The following is a 19,013-nucleotide window of genomic DNA, read 5'->3' as shown; positions in this document are numbered from 1 at the left end:
GCGAGGAGAAAGCTGAAGACTGGCAGAGTGGGTTGGAGATTTGTAAACTCTGCAGTCTCTTCCTACTCTTCTCGCGAGTAAAGCTAAATTAATTGTCTCTGTGCTTCTTTCTTTCCCCGTATGTATGTATGATGTTTTAGGTGCTTAGACCTGACAGTCAGCTACATAAACTGTCTCTCTGCAGTCACTCCTTGTTGGTTCTTTGTTGTTGCTGGTCCTGTCGTCGCTGTTCTGTGCTCACCTCGTCTCTCCCTGGCTACTTGTGCGTGTTTTCCCCTGATGTCTCCATGGTTCTGGTCTGTGTTACATTTTTAGTTGGATTTTTGGATTTTGCCTCTGTTATTATTGTTTGCATTAAAACTACAAGAAATCACCGCGGCCCGGTGGTTGGGGACCGCTGCTCTAAACCACAACCAAAACATGACATTGACACATAGTCAGGATTTTTTTGAGGTGCATAACGACGGTTGCAGAACCTCTGCACAGGGGCGCTTTCAGGCACTGTGACAGATTTGACGGTTGCAGAGGCTATGCGTCAGAAGCATAATTTGGCCTTTGTCCCCTTTTTGCTCCCCGGGCGCCACACAGTGGCATCCCGCTGCTCCCCAAGGGGATGTGTCAAAATGCAGAGAACGAATTTCCGCATTGTGGGAAAATAAAGGGATTTACATAACTGTAAGACTGCAGCACCAGGCACCTTTGAATGGGTTGTTATGCAACAAAGTTGTTGTGCTGTTTACAAAGAGAAATAAAGGCCCTCTGATTGTGATTTACAAACTGTTAAAAATGATATCTTGTTTCTTCTAAATCATTCTATCAGACTACTTGGTTTGGGAAATCTCTCTCCACCTTTCTGCTACTTCATGTTTAAAAGAAGAGAGATTCATGTGAGCTGTTGTTTCCTCTAACCTTCCCTGTCAAATCCACTGGCTCCCTGTCCCCCAGGACAATCTCAACTGCCACACCAAGGCGCCACACGGCACCTTGACATGAAACCTCAGGCCTTGTAAAGGTGTCAGTGCTGTAGCTGCCTCAGCTATTGCATGATCAGAGCAGCTCTTCTTTGATTTGCCAGAGTTGTCCTGCTGAGGGTTCTCCGCATGTAACATTCTGACATTTTGATGATACGCTTCATGCTGTATTCCTCCTAATTTCAGATGTTGAGTTGAGGGGTAGAATGATAGGCGAGTAAGTGGGAGGGAAAGAAATCCAGAGGATTTTTTTAGTCAGCATCTACCAGGAATGAAAAGATGGCAAAGGGTCTCATCTAAAGTGATTAAAACTGTCTCGCTTATCTTCTTGCAAAACAAGATTTTGACCTGATTTTTTTTGGGGATCTTAGGATCACAGCCAAAGGAAGAAAAGGCTGTAGTGAGTGTTAAAAAAAAAGTCTGCTTTGATGATCTGCAAAGGGCACCAGGTGTGAAAACACAGTCTCTGAATGAGACAGAGATAAAAAGCACAGTTTGTTGATGTGTATGTAAAAGGGTATTAACATGTACACAGCTCACAAACTCCAAGGAAATTTGCTCTTCACTCCATCTGCTACTGGGCTAAACGTGCCTCACGTAAACACCTAACTCACTCAGGTCACACACAGAGACATGCATCTATTCTAGAGACAAAGCACACATTTAAATCCTTCAATACATTTAAGGCTTTCAGTCATATATTTCCAATAATAGTGGGTGGGCTCCCCTTGGGTAAACAAGCACTGCACAGGAGGAGCAGGAGGGGGAAAGGAAAGAGGAAGCATAAACATAAGGAATATGCACAAATTAGGCTAAACACAGCAACTTTAACGACACATTTGGAAATCTCCAAAAGTAAAGACGTATACAGAACTGAGTGGTTAATTAACGTATGTTGAAAGGAGGCTCCAGTTATGGTATTATTTAATCTACCAGTAGCCTGAACCTTCTTATTCACACGAAGAGTTCTGACTTCCTTTACAAAGCCGGTAAAGCGTAGCTTATATGTGTCCATGGATTTCAGGCTGTGAAGGTCTCTTCAATTGTATTAGCACTCTTTATTTAATAATTAACTGTAAGACATCAGAGGCTGTTTGTCTGCAATGTGTTTCCAGTTCCCGCAGCAGCTACTTTGTGGGTAAAGTTCGCTTGCATACTAGTGAAGAGTATTAGTATACTTTCTTCTTGTTTATCCAGAAGCAATGACTAGCGTTGACCTTGCCTACTAAGAAGGTGCATGGAGCACTGATATTTTAGACATGTAGCAGCTACTTATTGGACTAAAAAGTATTTTTGTAATGGGGAAATTATACATTGTCATACAAAGAAACATATAAAAAAGGATGGAGTGAGTCTTGCTACAAAAAAAAAAAATAATATTCCTTTTTATCATTACTGAAACAATTATTTGTTTTTTGTAAACATAAAGTGTATATATAAAAAAATATTCTTTATCTTTCAGGGGTTTTACTTTGATTTGGTTCTGTCAATTCAAGTCATCTGCTGATGTAAAATAATGTAAAATCAAAACCTTCTTCATATTCCTGGACGATTCAGAAAAAAAAAAAAAAAAAGTAAAGTGCGTACCTTTTTTTTCCACACAGTTTTTTTTTTCTTTTAGATCTTTATCAAAACAAATCACCCACTATATCCTTTTCAGTAATAATAATAAAAAAATCTTTAGTGGCACTACATCAATATGAACCTATTATCAGCTTTTGAACGTATCCACTGGCTTTTCAAATAATTTTGATGGGTTTTAAGTTTGAGGCAGGAATGCCTCCTTGCCATCACCCTAATCATTAATTCTCAGCACAGATTCTCTGTCAGATTCCAATTTCGATTCTGGCAGCGTTGTTCCAAACTTTACCATAACTTTAACTAAAAGTAAATCTATTGATTGAAAATAAGAGTGGCTTCAATTCTAAATGAGCAAGGACTATAAATGGGCTCCTTCCCAATACTTTTAATGCAGCTCCTACCTCCCGATTCTATCCTTCACCTTTCATGGGGTCAACAATAAGAAAACTACCCAGAGTAGGAATATAGCTCCGGACTGCTGTGCTGAAGGACACGCATACACTATGTTTGTGTAGCAGTGTGTCTATATAAACATGGTTTTTATATTTGGTTTTGTTTAGGATAAATAGATAGTATGATGGATAAATACATGTAGATTACAATTCCTTTTATGTTAAACAAATCCTGCCAAATAAACAAATACCCCTTAATACCAATACATTCATTCTAGATCAACATTTCTTAATTACTTTCCTTAAATTTTGTTTTATATTTTCCTCTTTCAATTATATTTTTGATGCATGTTTGTTTCTTATCTGTTGGAAAAAAGCCAAAGTAAAAGTTTCATAATCTACATTTAATGATGAGATGAGTTTTAACTTGTCATAGCTTGGTCCTTACTGGGTTTACGAATGATGGTTCTAATGCCCTGCTTCTTTTTAATCAGGACATAAAGATTATTTATGGCTTCTGTCATCATTAGAAAAAGGTTTCTTTAAGAGCATTAAAAAAATATAAAAAGTTGTAAGGTCCTCACAGCCGCTGGATTTGTTCGATAATAAACCTTCTATAGCTTCAAGATTAGTCATAGATATATCTGTAGAGGTGAGAAAAATCAATGTCAATGCAGGGAATTGGATGTTGTATTAAGTCAAAAAATATATTTGTGTCATCAGGAGAAAAGGTTGCAGAGTATAGAATTTAGAATAACATTGGAAATTAAAGGATAGAAATAGACTGAAAGGATGCAGCTCCTTCAGTAATCACAGAACGATTGGATTTAATCTGCCCATTTATAAATAAGCTCGTTATCGAATTTATTTTCCGTCTCATGTTTACTAAGCAACAACAAAAGGAAGAGCTCCTTTCCCTTCCTCTATCGATGTTGCCCTGATCTAACATAAGCCTCCTTGTTGTTTTTTTGTAGATAAATATTTAGTTTAGTAGAAAACATTGTCAATTTCTATTTGCCAGTTATAGTTATTCATTCATTTCGGAAACCTTGCTTTGAGATTTTCCAGATCAAATAAAGTGCTGACAGATAAATTATAATTACAATAAATTTATATTACAATAAATTCCCATTTGAAAATATAGGATGGTACAGATTCATCCTTTGTCACATTTGACATTAAAGTTTTGATTTGATTTACAGAAAACAACATCTGATTTTGTAAAACTAGACTTAAACTTCCTGTAGCCTTTGCTCTGTGGTATCTCACTGTATGGTTTAAAAACTATTCTTATGTCAATGATGAGTGAGGGGCGCTGTAGATATAAAACAGATTACAACAAAACTCATCATGAAAGGGGAATTCCACATATGTCTATTCTGGATTTATTCATGTGGTTAGGTTTGAAGAGCTGCAGATCTAACAGGTTATTACAGTGCCTGTACACTGTCTATGTGAAAAAGCTAAGGTATTATTTTTGTTGGAATCTGTCGAAATGGTAAAGTCATCTGCAAAAAAACAACAACTTGCATTTAGGAAAGAAAGATTTAACTCTGTATTTAAGTCTAAGACACACAAAAGCCACTGACTAATTTTAGTTGAACTGGTGTATCACCTTACTAGGTGAATTGTAGAAAAGAGTAGCCACCCCTGCAGGCATACGTTCTAATAGAATCTTATCCCTCCCGTGATTAACCTATAACTTTTCATCTGCAATTTTAGAATGGGTTTTCTTGGAAAAAAATAAATAAAGATCAATAAATACCAGTACAACTGTAATTCTATCAATTTAAAGCATAATCATTGTAAAAATTCTTTACATTCTTGACCAATACTCTCAATTCTACTTTTAAAATTTGAAAACAGTCCAGTTTTAATTCCAGACTTCCTGAAATAAAAACCAAGTTACTATTGCTGATGACAGACCATATTAAATTATACATGTTTAAGCAAAGAAAAGCCAGTCTGAAACAGGATTGATCCCTATCGGCCGGCTAGAGATCCTACATGAACCGAATTCTGAGCGCTTTACTGTACTTTCTACCGACTTATTTTCCTCCATACCATTTTGCCATGCACTTTCTGTGTGAACTGAATATTGATCTGCCTTATTCTGTTTTGCTCCGTAGGGCAAGACTATGAACGGTATCAGTAACCGTGTTGATGTTCGGGGACCAATCAGAAACTATCTTCATGTCAATTCCCATGCATTTTTGCTTTCTTCTTTTCTAATCCTTTGAGCCTAATAGTAAAAATGCATGGAGGGTGAAAGGCTGCGCCACGTCATCACATCTGCTGGTTGTCAGTGTCACTTCAACATGGTGGGCAGAGATTTTACAGAGCAAGTCGATGTTTTTTGTTCACTTTCGAAGCCAAGCAAAGCTGTCAGAGTCCTTAAATCCAGCAGACCCTGCAGCAATGGTCCCGGGATCATATCCACTTTCTTTACTTAAGGTAAGGTGAGCTGTTTTTGTCAGACAGGAGTGTTTTTACTTAAGGATTTGAAAGCTTTGAAGATTTTTTTTTAAATTCACATTGATGAACTAGTGAATGAATCACAAGCAGAATGCATTTTCCCGTGCTAAATATCCTTCCATAGGGTGCCGGTTTGTTGAGTGTCCAAGCTACCACCTTTAGGGCAGATGTACAAAATATTTACAAGAAATTATTTTAAACCTGAGTTTGAATATGGTTCTGTTTCTGAAACTATAACCACGCCAGATCTGATCCTAAAATGTCTTCACCAATAAGTAACTGAGCGTTTACCGTGATAAATTATCTTAATAATATGTTTTGTTGATTTGCTTGGATTAGCTATTTTGAATTTTGTCCCTTTATCAAAAGGAGGGCTAAGTATTTACAACTTTAAGTGTTCTCTCATTGATTCTTTCCTGGAAAATATCACTGGGAACAAATACTATAAATAATACTTTCCAATTTATTTATATTAAGTCACTATGAAACATGTTTGAAGAGAATTGAACAGAATTGAATCTTACTCAGACAAGATGGGCATGAAGGCGGCCCAGAATAATAGAAAAAACAGAAGCTTTTTATCCTGTCACATAATTACATTATAGACATGTTGTTTGTAAATGAGGAATCGTCAGTGGCTCCAGCGTATCGTGATAAGGCACATTGTCAAAGACAAAGTAAAAACTGTCTAAACTTCATAAATTTCTAGGAAAACCTTAGTCTTTATGCCTAACAGTTATGTAAAGCTAGGGTTTAACATGGGCAATACTAAAAAATATTCCTCACATCAGGGTTGAAAATATGCAAATTTACATTGAAAACATGAAGATTCTTTATCACCCAGATTATTTGCCAATTGTAGGTATAAAGTTAAAGAATTTCATTTGATTATTTAATCATTTATCCATCTCTTGTACGTTAAAAAGGGGTGACACATCAACTGGACTAAAGAGTAGGTTTGGTCCTGCGTTTGGTTTTGGTACAAAGTGTGTTCTGAACCCATTGTAGAAAAAGTAAATAAGTACATAGAAGTACATAGTAAATAAGTACATAGAAATATTAAGATCAACAAAAGAATGATACTGAAATGTTCTTATTATTTTTGTTGTAAAATGGTACAAATAAACATAAGGAATAAATTACAAGGTCAAACATTAAAAACTAGGAGCTTCTGGGCTTTATTATGTTTTTTTATGGTTTTATTATAGGTTTTATTATGTCATGCAATTTACATGCGGGTTTAAGTGGTGCATGAGCAACTTGATAGTAATAATGGCCTGTACTTATATAGTGCTTTTTCAAGTCAGGATTCATTCACGCACACACTGATGGTGGCAAGCTACATTGTAGCCAAAGCTGCCCTAGGGCACTGGCACCACCGCACCCTGTGATCACCATCAGTAGGCAATGTGGATGAAGTGACTTGCCCAAGGACACAACAACACTAAAAGCTGGCTCTGGGGCTTGAACTAACAACCCTCCAGTTGAAGGTTAAACCCCTTAATCTGACGCCACTGTCGCCCAAATCGCCTAGTTTGATTATTGAGCTTAGCTTTAATTCCAAATGTGAATAATAGTTGATTTATTTTACGTTTTTAGCCGCAATGGGGCTAAAGACATTATTTAGTCACAGACTGGGTAAAAGGAGAAGAAGAGATTGCGAAATGTAGTATAAAGTAGTAAATCCGCTATTATTCGGTTATTGTCGGGCAATGATGCGTCAGTAGGTAACTTTACATCAGGGACCACAAAAATCTATTTTAATAAAATATCTACATTTCCCCCCTAACTACAACAACAAACGTTACCAAAAACTATTTAGATGACACACAGCTATGCATCTCCATATTTCCATGTGACTATGAACCCATTTAAGCAGTGGATGAATGTACAAAAGAAATCAAGGCATAGCCGAGTCAAAACAAAACTGAATTAATATTTTTTTGGACAAAAAGAAGAGTGTTTAAAAGTTAGATAATAATTTCAGTTAGTACAACTTAAAACCACCAGCCAGGCTTAAAATCTAAGTGTATGAACTCAGACCTGGTCCTTAAGGGGCACAAAAATACATTAACAAAGTTAGTCTTCTATCACAGAAGGTCTCCAGGATTAAAGGACTAAGGATCTTTAAAAAAACAACAACAAAATCAATACGTTCATCTTTAGTAACTTATGACTGCATTAGCGTTTTCACAGGTCTGCCTATAGGTCGGTCAGACAGCTGCAGCGGATCAAGAAAGCTGCTGCCAGCATCCCCACCAAAATTAAGATGGTGGAGCACAACACCCCAGTTGTAAAGTGTTTACACTGGATCCCCATCTCTCAGATAACAGATTTTAAAATACTTCAGCTAGTCTATAAATTACTGAATGACTTAGCTCCAAGTGTTTAAACTACTCAGACCTCTAAGGTATTTGGTCTCCAACCTACTTTGTATACCTAGAACCAGAAACAAACATGGATAAGCAGTGTCTATTTCTTTTGCAACAATAATCTGGAATACATTTCCAGAAAACTGTAAAAGCCCCAGGCGCCGCACAATGGCAGCTCACTGCTCCCCAAGAGGATGGGTTAACTGCAGAGAGTTAATTTTATTGCTCTGTACTGTTGACAGTATAATGACAATAAAAAAAAAATAAAATGCTGTAAAGCCTCAGTTGCTTGAAATTAAGATTAACAACATATATCTTTAGAGTTTCCTTTGGCTGTCCCATCCAAACATTGTTAGTTGACTTTAGTTGACTTTCCAGTCCAACTTTGGTTCACTTTTTATAATTTTATTTTTTTCAGTTTATCATTTCATATTTTTTTATATATAATATTTTTATATATACTTAATACTTAAACACTTTCCACTTTTATTCTCTATAATTGTGTTGCTTCAATAACATTGCAACGTACTTTTGTTTTTTATTTTTTCCTCATGTACATCACTAAGAATTGTCTCACTAAAGTGTGCTGTATAAAAAAAAGTCTTGTGTTGTCTATACAGTAATTTAAAGAAATGTGAATGTTAATCTTTCAAGAACATCACTTCAGGTGTTGTTTTTTTGTTTGAAATTACTTTTTTTACTATGGATTTAACAAATAAAGCACCATTTAAAGCACCAGGACTCCAGCTCTACAAGTAGAATCCCTCAGTTTAAATTTTTCATATACAATTTCCATCAATTAATGAGAGTAGAGTCAAACCGTTGCTTAAAGTCCCTTCAAGCAAAGCCAAATGGCCAGACAAACCTTTAAAACATAAAAGTCATTAAAAAAAAATGTCTATTTGTCAAAAATGTATTATTTCACATATTTCCAACCTTATATGGGGAAAGGAATTGTTTTATTCATACTTTACTTTTTCTTTGATCATTTTTTAATTTTAGTTTTTGACTCCATCAAAATCATGCACCTAGGGGTGTTTTGCTAGATTCATGCATCTTTGAGTAATCCTATTGCGTTCTGCTGTCTGAGCAGCAGCTCCTCTCTGACCTGTGAAAACAGGTGTTTGAAGCAGAACTACTTGGGCATGTCCCCTCCAGGAAGCAGCTACTTTAACAGCATGCTGCAGTACTGTAAACGACTATTAGGCCATTTTAGAAGATTATACCGCCAAAGAGTTACAAAAGGTTTTTTTTTTTTTTTTAGAATCTATCTTCACAGGGCAGCTGCTTTCCTTTTTAAGCTGATTTTAAAGTCTTAAAATCAGTTTTTTGGCCATGAGAGATCTTAGGCTTTGTTCAGCCTTTAGAAGTGGTGTGACGAAATGGTCGGCTCCCAGACAGAGAGAGGAGGCTTTGAAGTGTTTTTCTTCAGAGTTTGAATAAAGCAATGAAATTTCATAACAAATAAATACCTATATAGTTTAAAGGATTAGAATAGTCTTGTATTAGCCTAAAGGTGACTTTGAAAGGCTTAAAAGGTATGATGAATGATACAGGACCTTTAATTCATAATGTCCTGTTTTTCCACAACATACTGCAGACATGACTTTTAGAATGACAAATAAACATGGTTTCAAATCATTGACCTAAATCCATGTGGAAATGTCTACCAATAAAAAGTTAATTAGCCAAGCTTGGCCAGACTTATTGCCAAAGCAATTAATGGACCTTAATGCAACATAGCATGTTTGTCTTTGGAAAATAGCAAAATCTTGTTCCTGAATAATGGCTTCACATTCTTTTGCTGTTTAAACTGGTCTCTACAGAGTTTGAGTGAATGACTGAGGTATCTTCATGTACAAAGGAACTACGCAAAAGAGTAAAACAGACCAGTGGAGGCCCATGCTTACCTAATTTATTAGGGTTTTCTTGTGATGTCACACACAAAGTGGTTACATCACACACAAAGTGAACATGCCTATTGTTGACAAAGCCAAGACGTCTCTATCCAGGTTTGTTAAAAGACATAGTAGTGTGTATAGACTTCTAATTTTGAGGAAGATAGACAAAATATTGGGCTGCTCAGTAGCACAGTGGGTAGCACTGCTGCCTTGCAATAAGAAGGTTCTGGGTTTGATTCCCGGCCTGGGGTCTTTCTACATCGAGTTTGCATGTTCTCCCTGAGCATGTGTGGGTTCTCTCTGGGTACTCTGGCTTCCTCCCACAGTCCAAAAACATGACTGTTAGGTTAATTGGTTTCTCTAAAATTGTCCTTAGGTTTGAGTTTGTGCATGAACGGTTGTATGTCCTGTTTGTCTCTGTGTTTCCCTGCAATGGACTGGTGACCTGTCCAGGGTGTACCCTGCCTCTTGCCCATTGACAGCTGGAGATAGGCACCAGCACCCCTCACGACCCTAATTGGGACAAGTGTGTCAGATAATGGATGGATGAAATAAATTATCTTAAAAATAAAAGATTTGTCTCATTTAATGTCAGTAAAAAAAGGCTATTTTTATTGATAATTGGTTGTATGAGGTTTATTTACAGACAATATTTTTTCAGTGATGCAGTTGTCACTGTTTCTTTGAGGGAAAAGGTCCTTAGTTAAAATCCTATCCTATATGGTCTTTTTGAATGGAGTTTGCATGTTCCTCTTATAACGTGACTGTTGGGTTAACTGGCTACTTAAAATTTCAAACAAATTTCCCGAAAATCCCAAATTATACCTTAAACGGGTGATAGAATGCAAAACGAGTTAACATTGTCATAGATGAATAATGATAGTTCAGTAGGTGAAATGGACGTACAGAGAAGTTCAAACCCCATCGACACCTGCTTTCTATGCAAATCTCACAATTCTAGACTTCTACCATAAAATGGGTGAATCCAAACGAAGCCCTGAATTGACGTCAAATCAGGGATGTTGCCTTATTTGGTTCTGGCCTGTACTTTTGTCATGTTCCAAAATTGACATACAGACCAGCCCACTGGTTCACTGGCCCAAGAACATGAATTGAGGTAGATGTAAGACACCGGTTTAGATGTTTAGACTACAGTTGGGTTTACTTCTACAAGAATTACAAAGCAGGCAGTTTCTCTATTGAAAATGAGCCAGAACCAAAGGCGTAAATGCAGTTTTCCAGGCTGCACGGAGAAAGGCGAAAATTATCACAGTCTTCCCAAGGATCTGGAGACTCGACAGGCATGGATTATTTTTGTCTATCAGAAGATTCTAGCAAAGTTTGATGCTCAGCTTTTCATTTGCTCTAAGCATTTTACCAAAGACAGCTTTCAAAAATCTTGGACAGATTTGGGTTTCTGAAAAAAAGGACATTTTTGAGTGCTGACCTCTGACTGGACCCAACCTGGTATTCTAACCAAGCTATCAGCTCCGGGGCTGGTCCGAACCCGACCTGGTCACGGTATGCTCCCCCCTCCCTGCCCGGTAAGGCAGACTAGGGGAAACATGGTGCCGCCGTTGACCAGGCTACCATCACTGGGTCGCCAGGGTTCCTGGACCAGCCCTGGAGCTGACGGCTCAATTCTGCTGCACTGTAGTCGACCAAAATCCCGGACGACTTGAAATTCCTCCAGACATTTTTTTAGGTATGAAAAGTAGGACAAGTCCGGGAAAAAGAGGAAATCTGGTCACCCTACCATATCAACAATTTGATGTTGATGTTGCTATGATGACTTTGCTCAGCAGCTTTGCTCGTTGTAAACCAACTAATCAGAGCACAGCTCATCTAAATATTCATTAGCATACCATAAAAGGAAGAAAACCTGTCATTTCATTCTAAGGCTTTTACCAGGCTTGCATTTGGGCTCATAGAACAGCAAATATGCCATTTTCAGCCCAACCAATGTTACACACCATATTCAGAGACCTTAAGGACCAGCACCAAATACCCTATAGAATCATTCTATGACCCCTTTAAATTAATCAGTGTGTGAAAATTGATTAGAATTAAGAGACCAAGTAATTAGACATATCATATGGAAGCTATTTGTTTTGGTATCATCGCTATTTGTTTTGGTATCATCTGCTCCTATAATTGTTCCCTTACAGAAAATACCCACTCATGACAACATCCAGCAAACATTGAAAACAAAAATCACAAAAATCAGTCCCATGTGTATTCATTCTTCTTTGTTTCTTACTTTCTTTTATCCTCCCTCCTATTCTCCATATTCTGTTTTTTATTTTTTTTTACCAACTTGTGAAATCACTGAATGTTGTCAAAGAGATGGACATCAGAGCTGACAGACACAGTGTTTAGCAGAAAGGCTCCATCTGATAAGCTCCATTGCCTCCATTGCCTGAGTGCAGTGAAAGGAGTGGCGTAAAGACAGACGGGTATGCAGGCTGATAGGTGGGATAGGATGGAAGGAAGGAAGAGGGTAAAAAGAGCGAATAAAAGTGGGCTGGCTGACAACATTTGAACTACGGGTCACTTGCACACCAGAGGACCTAGTTTGAAGTCTGCTGTGAGAACAAATTTACACCCAAAGCAGAGGCTCAAATTAAGAAAACTGACTGTGAACAGGCATTAGAAGGAGAATCCGCCTTTTTTCCCTCCACATTCCTCGTTTTATTCCCATAGGGAAACAAATGCATTACTGGAATGGCAGAAAGGGGTCAAAACTGCTTTTTTTTTCAGCAGCACATCCAAAGGACATCACAGGTAGACAGCACTAATAGGATAACAGAGGAATTAAACTTCCACAACATGGACCTACTTTCAGGCAGAATTGGACAAACATGCAAATTATAGCCAGTGCCTTCCGAAAGTATTAATAACCCTTAAACCATCTCCCATTAAGAACAAACATAAATATATTTAATTTGTAATTTACATAAGACAAACAAAAAGCTGTGCATAGTTTTGAAGTAAAAGAAAAAGCAATTGGATTTCCTTTTTTCTTTTTTAAGATTAAATTCTACAATTCTTATATGCATTTTCTTTCATTCTGATATGTTCATATAAAACATAGTGACATAAAAACTGTCTTAGAAAAAAAGAAAAAGACTAACATCATGAAAATTCAGAGACACGGTGGAAAAAAAGAAGATTTTTTAAGAATAAAGGTGTGAAAAGGCTCATTGAAGAGTGGCGAGATTACAGCAGAAAAAAAAAATGATAACAATGAAAAACGAAAGTGCTTTGACCAGTTGAGATTAAAAAATATTTTTTTGGCTTATTTGCAAAATTATTATAAGCAAAATGCAGATTGACAGAAGGCTGCATTATGTAGTTGGGTCGTTTGTCTTTAGCAGAGGAAGGAAAACTGTTCAGTTAAAAAGAAGATGAAAGGAGCTACAGTAATGACAGAACAAAAGAGTTTGGATGGAATGGAGGTTTACCTTTCAGTAGAACAATGACCTTGAAGAAACAATGGAATGGTTTATGCTGGGTTTCAGCAACCTTTTTAATCCAATGAGCGATTTTAGTGTTTGTGAGCCATTGTGAGCAAGAAATGCTTGATCAATATATATATAAAAAAAATATATTCATATTTGGCAGCCAAAAAACATCAAAATATTGAACTTATTGAAAAATTAAAGAATTATAACTTCTATTGTCTCTATTTTCTGATTAAAAAGTGAAGAAAATTTGAAAAAGGGCAAACATTGCTTTAGGATTTTTCAACAAAGTGCATCAGGTATTTTTTTTTTTTCAAATTACATTAAAATGAACACCAGTATCATACTTTGAAGGATTTCTTACATGCTGCATAAAGCAAAACAAAAAACTGTTCAAACTAGATTATTTTATGATTTGAAACTTTATTTTTTAATGTACCCGGTAATAGCTGTCCAAAGCTCAGCAGAAGGGTTACACATGACCCCGAACCCAAAGGTTGCAGACCCCTAGTTTAGATCTAAAAATGTTCATGCATTAGAATAAATAAATCAAAATCCAATCCTAGATGCAGATCCAGTTTAGAATATTTGGTTTGAATATTGCTTTTTAGAGACATCCTACATCTGGTCAGACTGAGCTTTTTTGTACAGAAAAAAAATCAATCCCTAAAAATAAACCAAATCCAAAAGATTTTTTTGTTGTATTTAGGCCAAATTTAGGTTTTTATCTGTATACTGTTTTTGAAAAAACAACTCTTCACAGCTGCTGCTTCCCTATTATCCACTATCCTCTGCTGTTCTGTCATATAATTGACCAATTATACTAATTGAAGTGTGTGTTTGGAACCGGTATTAATACTTTTTAAAGGCAGTGGTTCTTCTCTAGAGTTATATTTGATACTTGAGATCAGCAGAACGCTTTTAGTAACACATAAATTGAAATAGACACGTCTTTCATTCCGAGCCACAAAAACAGAGGGTTGCTCTGCATGTCTTTTTCAATACAGGCTGCTGCTAACGGATGAAAGCAATGAAACATCAGCTGATCAGTTGAAGCACCAAAGGTAGACACAGGTAAATCTCTGTAATTCATCATTTACCACAGACAACAAAGCAAAAGACAGAGGGAGGGTAAATGTATGAGGCACATGTGCAACATTAACAAGCCACATAGAATATAACTGTGATTTACTGGATTTGTAGAATGCAAACAGTAATAAAATAAAAAAAAAGGAAATCAAATTGTTCCCTATGTCCTTTCTTTCCCTCTTCTGCACATCAACACATTGTCAGTGTCCCACACTGATGTCACCTTGGGCATATACAGGCAGTCATGCCACAGCTGTGATCTCAGCTGTCTTACTCTAACCCATCAAACCTGGACTCTAAAAACATTTCCTCAAGAGAGGCGCTAAGTATGCTGCCTACAGCCAGCTCTCTAGAAGGTCAGCCTGGGTCACTTAATGCCTAACATCCGTTGCTGCAGGAGTTCATTATTACAGATATGGAAATGTCAATAAAGCATTCAATTTATTACAAAAAATTATGTTTAAAGCTAAAATAAAAGTTGTAAATCATCTAAAAGTTTAACAACAGTTAAATATCTAAATTGTAAATCGAAGCATTACCTCTTAATGACTTAATTCTTTTGATTGGTTAGAGCCTTTTTAGGAGCATAAGGGAGACCAGGTTGTTGCTACGTTTAAAGTAAATGGACACAAATAATTGGATTGAAGGCCTGATCAGATCAAAAATGTTTCATATAAACATGTCAGAACAAAGTTTTAAATCCGAGTTGCCATTCCGATTCCACCATTCGGGATCTTTGGAGTAAAATAATCTCCACTGCATGTATGCAACGTCAGCGTGACATTTGTCTCTTTACTCGTACAGTAACCTTCATCCACTGGCTACTGGTCCTGGTTAAAGTAGGTGGAACTAAATGTAATATCTAGATAAGCATGACTTCATCCCCTCTACCTCTGTAGCAAATGATCATTAGCTTAAGTTACTGCTGAGCCTTAACTTTAATAAAATAACCACCAAAAAGAAAGTAAGGATACAAATATATGACACAGGCACAAAAATAAAGTGTTGGTCAGGCAAAAAGAGTAGCTGAAGTTGAGGATGAGCAGACAAGCACGGGTTTGTTTATAAAAAAGGAGCTTCTTCTTCTACTACTAAAGTGTTGATGGATGTGATGGAACGCTTCATACATGTATCCATGTCATGATCTGGATCAATTTATAAGTTTCCGCATAAACAGAGATTTAGCATTTCCCATCAACTAAGATTTAAAGCAGATCGGGGGAAATTTTAGGCATGTATAAGTAGCTATAGCCTTTGGCAGCTGGTCATAATGTTATGCCTGATCAGGGCAAATTAAATTAATTGGGATCATTAAGTGATTCGTCATCGGCTTTTGAAATATATGTAATTTCTCCTGATGATGCCTTAGAAAATCCACCCCTTCTGGACCCCAAGTTCACTTGATAGGTTTTTAATTTATGCTAATTAAAACAAAAACAATCAAACCAGTTGATTAATTCCAGATTAGGGTGAGTCACTGTTCTTGTGTCTGAAAAGGCAATAACCTGATGATGGAGAGAATATAAGCATCATGGGCTGATGCATCTGCAAAGAAAAGGGAAATGCAACTACTATCTTCCATCTTGTAGCTTCAATATTCTGCTGCAGATAAAAAAAAAAAAAACAGATTTAAATGTCCTTAAAATGCTTGACAGCTTGTGTTAGTCGTCCCAAGATTATGGCTGAAAGGTATTGGTCCTAAAATCAAACCCTGTGGATTACCACAATGCACTGTATGGTATTAATGATCAGATAAAAGAAATAAACCCTGATAAAAGTGATCTACTTTTCTACCGGTCTGAAATGACAAGGACAGATTTCACTGACAGGGAGAAAAAGACTGGACATCATGGTCTGATGCATGCACAGATAAAGGAAACACAGCTGGTGTCTCAGAAACTTCAATCTGCTGCTACATGTCAAAAATATATGTGCAAAATAACAACCCCTCCCTCTCTCCTACTCACCCACCCACGCTTAAAGAAGAAAAAAAATTGGCTTGCACTTGCAAACTCGGTTTCCTAGAGGACATATATCCACCAGTTACCCTCAGGAGCGTCCCCAGCTTGGCATCAGATGATGAGTCTGTGCAAAGCAGGTGGCAGATCTGACCATGAAGTGACTGACTGTGGAGTTAGGAGCATCTGGCTCTGTCAGTGAATGCTGTTGGGGTTTGGACTGCAGTCAGTCTCCATTTATCAGAGACGAGCTGCAACAAGCAGAACATCAGAGCCGCTGATGAAGCCACCAAGCATTACAGTATATATGATGGAGTGCTTCACACCCCGCTGCGTCCTGAGACAATTACACTATAATTACACTTATGGTGCGTGATGGACCTATAATCACCTAATCACATCGATCAAACCCACGCAGCGCGTAGTGACGCGAGCCGCGCACACCTGGATCCTTTGCTAAATGGTCAGAAACACCTTGAAACAGTAGGATGAACAGAAATCGTGTCTGCCTGCCATTAAGACAAGCAGGGAGGTATTGATGTGCCATGAGATAAGAAGCGCGCGCGCGTCACGCATCCACGCGCAATACAACAGGTGCAGCCACGATCACCGTGTCTGCAGGCGTGAGGAGGAGCGACCTGCGGGGTGATCACCTTCATCACCTTTAACGCCCTCACTCAGACGGGACCATACCTGCAGAAGGAGCTGCTCCCCCCGGAGTCACAGTCCCCTCCCGTTCCGTTAGCGCACCGGTTGTTGAGCGGCTGGAGCTGCTTTCAGTTGCCGGATTGTGTTTAGTCCGTTTGCATCCGTCCTGTCCTCTGAAGGAGTCCGTCCAACAGTCCAAGATGGACTCATTCAGTCTGGGTGTTGGACCTGGCTCCGTGAATCCACCGGTGTGTCATGTGCCCCCCTATTTACTTTTCAGATACTTGTTTGGAAAATATCAACTGGTTAAGGTTAAAACGTTGTTTGGATTTTTCCCCCCCAATTCAACATAAAATAATAAATTGAATCTATAATCTTTTTAGCACCGACATTTGCAGCAGTTTGTTGCCCAGACGGACGCACCCGCAGCCGCCCACGGGTCTGTGTCTGAGATGCGCTGCTTCTCCTGCGTCTTCTGCTGCTGATGATGATCTTCCCTCCTCTACTGATGGATTCAAATTCAGTCTGCTGCTGATAGAGAGGAGAAAAGCTCGGAGATGAGATCGTCCAAGCCGCCGATTAAAGAGAAGGAATCTCCCGCTGCTCCCGGTGACAGATTTAACCCGTTTAATGTGTTGGTCCTGTCCGATGAAGGAGGGGCTACGTTGGGACCAACCAGCGGCTGATTGTCAGAGGGAGCTCATCTCAGGTGTGTCTGTGAGTGACTTGAAGGAAGGGAGGAGGAGGAGAGACCGCGAGGTCCGAGCAATTAAGGTTTAAGTGGATCAGTAAAGTACCAACCTCTCTCTCTCTCTGGGGGTGTGTGTTTTGAATGTGTTTTCATTTAGCCATTCTTCACAGCTGGATGAAGCATTGATGTCCAATTATGGTGTTTAGGAAATGACATCAGAGGCAGTATATGATGCAGTGTTTAGACCTCTTTTTTCCCTTCCTTATTCTAATCTTTATCTTTCTCCCCATCTTCATTGAATCTTGATTCTGTTTTTAGGTACCTTACCACTGAACACCTCTATAAAGTTGGTGAAACGTTGTAGTACAATCCAATCACTGAAAAAGTAATGCAACCGTTTTTGGCATTTACTTAATTACATTTAATAACTTTAACACAATTGTTTCATGTTAGCAGGGTAGGACATACAACAATTGTGTCAAAGTAACTAAATATGATTAAGTAAATGTCAAAAGTGGTTGCACTATTTTTTTTTTCAGTGTAGGAGTTGCAACTGGAGGGTTGTCGGTTCAAGTCCCGGCTCTTAACACGACATCGATAGCAAAGCAGACAGTGGTACTTTTAAGTATTATGTTAATAACTGTGTATAGTTCATTAGTTGTTTGGCAAAGAATACACTCATATAATATGTTTCAAACCGCAATAAAGATCATAAAATAACAATGCATTTGAGTAATTTATTTTGTACAATACGACTTGGAATTATGGGTAATCCAGGGCGTAGATTAAAACCGTTACGTACAATGTTTTAGCGACGATGGAACAGGAGATGAATGGAGAGAGTGGTGGGGAGGAGGGGGACTGTGAATCTTAAGGTAGCCCGATGAGACTGATTATACAGCAGAATATACTAAAGTATATCCATGTCTAGTGAAGGTGAAGAATGATGAAATGATGAAGTTTGTATGTATGGGGCACATTTCGGGTCGTTTGTCTAAAGCAGCGGCGGCGGGGATGGGGGGTGGTATAGGTCGGGGGGCTGGGGTGTTGTACTTCATATGGGGCCCACCCATATAATGTTGCCTACGGGCCTATTGTTGTGTCATTATGCCATTGCACTTTACCTTGTCTACTGATGGTCTGAGAGACTGGTGGCACCAGTGTATGGCAGCTTCACCTCAGTCATTGAGCCCCAGGGCACCTCTGCGGCTACAATATAACTTGCAACCATATGTGTCAAGGTGGGGGTGGAGGTTTGACAGGAGGACCTAATGCAGACTGAAGCTGAAGTGCTTTCTTGAATATCTAATTAACCAAAAAGAAGCAAAAATCCAAAACATAAATCCACAAAAACTGAGAACCAGGAATACTTACAAAAAGGGGGCAAAGAAATGACGACAAACCAACAAAGAGTGACTGAACAGGGGGAGAATAAATAGGAGAGCGAAACAAAGGCCAGGCTCATTAGCAG

The 19,013-nt window shown here is 38.1% G+C and overlaps 1 protein-coding gene across 1 annotated transcript in view; it reads right to left on the bottom strand.

Annotated features, from left to right (window-relative positions):
• Positions 1-17,568, bottom strand: part of LOC107091730 (calcium-binding protein 8-like) — a 51,124-nt gene extending 33,556 nt beyond the window's left edge. Inside the window, exon 1 of the mRNA XM_015385840.1 lies at positions 16,897-17,568. The gene's annotated coding sequence lies outside the window, so the exon portion shown is untranslated. The remainder of the gene's footprint in view (positions 1-16,896) is intronic.
• Positions 17,569-19,013: the final 1,445 nt, after the last annotated feature.

This window comes from Cyprinodon variegatus, unplaced genomic scaffold, assembly GCF_000732505.1.
Source record: "Cyprinodon variegatus isolate N-32 unplaced genomic scaffold, C_variegatus-1.0 Scaffold350, whole genome shotgun sequence".
Classification (NCBI taxonomy): domain Eukaryota; kingdom Metazoa; phylum Chordata; class Actinopteri; order Cyprinodontiformes; family Cyprinodontidae; genus Cyprinodon; species Cyprinodon variegatus.
This window is presented reverse-complemented; position numbering and strand designations above follow the sequence as displayed.